Consider the following 5147-nt stretch of genomic DNA (forward strand, 5'->3'; position numbering starts at 1 on the left):
TATTGGCAAGGAAAAGCTGTCTTGTACCTTTGCATTTTTCTCCCAAACGAAGGACACTAGAAAGAAAATTTTAAAGCCTCCTGTTAGGCCATCATCTACACGACATAGCCCTGAATTTTCCAATGCGCAGCTCTTTGCAAAAGAGAGATATTGGCAAGGAAAAGCTGTCTTGTACCTTTGCATTTTTCTCCCAAACGAAGGTCACTAGAAAGAAAATTTTAAAGCCTCCTGTTAGGCCATCATCTACACGACATAGCCCTGAATTTTCCAATGCGCAGCTCTTTGCAAAAGAGAGATATTGGCAAGGAAAAGCTGTCTTGTACCATTGCATTTTTCTCCCAAACGAAGGACACTAGAAAGAACATTTTAAAGCCTAATGTTAGGCCATCATCTACACGACATAGCCCTGAATTTTCCAATGCGCAGCTCTTTGCAAAAGAGAGATATTGGCAAGGAAAAGCTGTCTTGTACCTTTGCATTTTTCTCCCAAACGAAGGTCACTAGAAAGAAAATTTTAAAGCCTCCTGTTAGGCCATCATCTACACGACATAGCCCTGAATTTTCCAATGCGCAGCTCTTTGCAAAAGAGAGATATTGGCAAGGAAAAGCTGTCTTGTACCATTGCATTTTTCTCCCAAACGAAGGACACTAGAAAGAACATTTTAAAGCCTCCTGTTAGGCCATCATCTACACGACATAGCCCTGATTTTCCAATGCGCAGCTCTTTGCAAAAGAGATATATTGGCAAGGAAAAGCTGTCTTGTACCATTGCATTTTTCTCCCAAACGAAGGACACTAGAAAGAACATTTTAAAGCCTCCTGTTAGGCCATCATCTACACGACATAGCCCTGAATTTTCCAAAGCGCAGCTCTTTGCAAAAGAGAGATATTGGCAAGGAAAAGCTGTCTTGTACCTTTGCATTTTTCTCCCAAACGAAGGTCACTAGAAAGAAAATTTTAAAGCCTCCTGTTAGGCCATCATCTACACGACATAGCCCTGAATTTTCCAATGCGTAGCTCTTTGCAAAAGAGAGATATTGGCAAGGAAAAGCTGTCTTGTACCTTTGCATTTTTCTCCCAAACGAAGGACACTAGAAAGAAAATTTTAAAGCCTCCTGTTAGGCCATCATCTACACGACATAGCCCTGAATTTTCCAATGCGCAGCTCTTTGCAAAAGAGAGATATTGGCAAGGAAAAGCTGTCTTGTACCATTGCATTTTTCTCCCAAACGAAGGACACTAGAAAGAAATTTTTAAAGCCTCCTGTTAGGCCATCATCTACACGACATAGCCCTGAATTTTCCAATGCGTAGCTCTTTGCAAAAGAGAGATATTGGCAAGGAAAAGCTGTCTTGTACCTTTGCATTTTTCTACCAAACGAAGGACACTAGAAAGAAAATTTTAAAGCCTCCTGTTAGGCCATCATCTACACGACATAGCCCTGAATTTTCCAATGCGCAGCTCTTTGCAAAAGAGAGATATTGGCAAGGAAAAGCTGTCTTGTACCTTTGCATTTTTCTCCCAAACGAAGGTCACTAGAAAGAAAATTTTAAAGCCTCCTGTTAGGCCATCATCTACACGACATAGCCCTGAATTTTCCAATGCGTAGCTCTTTGCAAAAGAGAGATATTGGCAAGGAAAAGCTGTCTTGTACCTTTGCATTTTTCTCCCAAACGAAGGACACTAGAAAGAAAATTTTAAAGCCTCCTGTTAGGCCATCATCTACACGACATAGCCCTGAATTTTCCAATGCGCAGCTCTTTGCAAAAGAGAGATATTGGCAAGGAAAAGCTGTCTTGTACCATTGCATTTTTCTCCCAAACGAAGGACACTAGAAAGAACATTTTAAAGCCTCCTGTTAGGCCATCATCTACACGACATAGCCCTGATTTTCCAATGCGCAGCTCTTTGCAAAAGAGATATATTGGCAAGGAAAAGCTGTCTTGTACCATTGCATTTTTCTCCCAAACGAAGGACACTAGAAAGAACATTTTAAAGCCTCCTGTTAGGCCATCATCTACACGACATAGCCCTGAATTTTCCAATGCGCAGCTCTTTGCAATAGAGAGATATTGGCAAGGAAAAGCTGTCTTGTACCATTGCATTTTTCTCCCAAACGAAGGACACTAGAAAGAAAATTTTAAAGCCTCCTGTTAGGCCATCATCTACACGACATAGCCCTGAATTTTCCAATGCGCAGCTCTTTGCAAAAGAGAGATATTGGCAAGGAAAAGCTGTCTTGTACCTTTGCATTTTTCTCCCAAACGAAGGAAACTAGAAAGAAAATTTTAAAGCCTCCTGTTAGGCCATCATCTACACGACATAGCCCTGAATTTTCCAATGCGCAGCTCTTTGCAAAAGAGAGATATTGGCAAGGAAAAGCTGTCTTGTACCTTTGCATTTTTCTCCCAAACGAAGGACGCTAGAAAGAAAATTTTAAAGCCTCCTGTTAGGCCATCATCTACACGACATAGCCCTGAATTTTCCAATGCGCAGCTCTTTGCAAAAGAGAGATATTGGCAAGGAAAAGCTGTCTTGTACCATTGCATTTTTCTCCCAAACGAAGGACACTAGAAAGAAAATTTTAAAGCCTCCTGTTAGGCCATCATCTACACGACATAGCCCTGAATTTTCCAATGCGCAGCTCTTTGCAAAAGAGAGATATTGGCAAGGAAAAGCTGTCTTGTACCTTTGCATTTTTCTCCCAAACGAAGGACACTAGAAAGAAAATTTTAAAGCCTCCTGTTAGGCCATCATCTACACGACATAGCCCTGAATTTTCCAATGCGCAGCTCTTTGCAAAAGAGAGATATTGGCAAGGAAAAGCTGTCTTGTACCTTTGCATTTTTCTCCCAAACGAAGGACACTAGAAAGAAAATTTTAAAGCCTCCTGTTAGGCCATCATCTACACGACATAGCCCTGAATTTTCCAATGCGCAGCTCTTTGCAAAAGAGAGATATTGGCAAGGAAAAGCTGTCTTGTACCTTTGCATTTTTCTCCCAAACGAAGGACACTAGAAAGAAAATTTTAAAGCCTCCTGTTAGTCCATCATCTACACGACATAGCCTTGAATTTTCCAATGCGCAGCTCTTTGCAAAAGAGAGATATTGGCAAGGAAAAGCTGTCTTGTACCATTGCATTTTTCTCCCAAACGAAGGACACTAGAAAGAAAATTTTAAAGCCTCCTGTTAGGCCATCATCTACACGACATAGCCCTGAATTTTCCAATGCGCAGCTCTTTGCAAAAGAGAGATATTGGCAAGGAAAAGCTGTCTTGTACCATTGCATTTTTCTCCCAAACGAAGGACACTAGAAAGAAAATGTTAAAGCCTCCTGTTAGGCCATCATCTACACGACATAGCCCTGAATTTTCCAATGCGCAGCTCTTTGCAAAAGAGAGATATTGGCAAGGAAAAGCTGTCTTGTACCATTGCATTTTTCTCCCAAACGAAGGACACTAGAAAGAACATTTTAAAGCCTGCTGTTAGGCCATCATCTACACGACATAGCCCTGAATTTTCCAATGCGCAGCTCTTTGCAAAAGAGAGATATTGGCAAGGAAAAGCTGTCTTGTACCTTTGCATTTTTCTCCCAAACGAAGGTCACTAGAAAGAAAATTTTAAAGCCTCCTGTTAGGCCATCATCTACACGACATAGCCCTGAATTTTCCAATGCGCAGCTCTTTGCAAAAGAGAGATATTGGCAAGGAAAAGCTGTCTTGTACCATTGCATTTTTCTCCCAAACGAAGGACACTAGAAAGAAAATTTTAAAGCCTCCTGTTAGGCCATCATCTACACGACATAGCCCTGAATTTTCCAATGCGCAGCTCTTTGCAAAAGAGAGATATTGGCAAGGAAAAGCTGTCTTGTACCATTGCATTTTTCTCCCAAACGAAGGACTCTAGAAAGAAAATTTTAATGCCTCCTGTTAGGCCATCATCTACACGACATAGCCCTGAATTTTCCAATGCGCAGCTCTTTGCAAAAGAGAGATATTGGCAAGGAAAAGCTGTCTTGTACCATTGCATTTTTCTCCCAAACGAAGGACACTAGAAAGAAAATGTTAAAGCCTCCTGTTAGGCCATCATCTACACGACATAGCCCTGAATTTTCCAATGCGCAGCTCTTTGCAAAAGAGAGATATTGGCAAGGAAAAGCTGTCTTGTACCTTTGCATTTTTCTCCCAAACGAAGGTCACTAGAAAGAAAATTTTAAAGCCTCCTGTTAGGCCATCATCTACACGACATAGCCCTGAATTTTCCAATGCGTAGCTCTTTGCAAAAGAGAGATATTTGCAAGGAAAAGCTGTCTTGTACCTTTGCATTTTTCTCCCAAACGAAGGACACTAGAAAGAAAATTTTAAAGCCTCCTGTTAGGCCATCATCTACACGACATAGCCCTGAATTTTCCAATGCGCAGCTCTTTGCAAAAGAGAGATATTGGCAAGGAAAAGCTGTCTTGTACCTTTGCATTTTTCTCCCAAACGAAGGACGCTAGAAAGAAAATTTTAAAGCCTCCTGTTAGGCCATCATCTACACGACATAGCCCTGAATTTTCCAATGCGCAGCTCTTTGCAAAAGAGAGATATTGGCAAGGAAAAGCTGTCTTGTACCATTGCATTTTTCTCCCAAACGAAGGACACTAGAAAGAAAATGTTAAAGCCTCCTGTTAGGCCATCATCTACACGACATAGCCCTGAATTTTCCAATGCGCAGCTCTTTGCAAAAGAGAGATATTGGCAAGGAAAAGCTGTCTTGTACCTTTGCATTTTTCTCCCAAACGAAGGAAACTAGAAAGAAAATTTTAAAGCCTCCTGTTAGGCCATCATCTACACGACATAGCCCTGAATTTTCCAATGCGCAGCTCTTTGCAAAAGAGAGATATTGGCAAGGAAAAGCTGTCTTGTACCTTTGCATTTTTCTCCCAAACGAAGGACACTAGAAAGAAAATTTTAAAGCCTCCTGTTAGGCCATCATCTACACGACATAGCCCTGAATTTTCCAATGCGCAGCTCTTTGCAAAAGAGAGATATTGGCAAGGAAAAGCTGTCTTGTACCATTGCATTTTTCTCCCAAACGAAGGACACTAGAAAGAACATTTTAAAGCCTGCTGTTAGGCCATCATCTACACGACATAGCCCTGAATT

Source organism: Pseudophryne corroboree, unplaced genomic scaffold (genome assembly GCF_028390025.1).
Source record: "Pseudophryne corroboree isolate aPseCor3 unplaced genomic scaffold, aPseCor3.hap2 scaffold_597, whole genome shotgun sequence".
Taxonomy (NCBI): Eukaryota; Metazoa; Chordata; class Amphibia; order Anura; family Myobatrachidae; genus Pseudophryne; species Pseudophryne corroboree.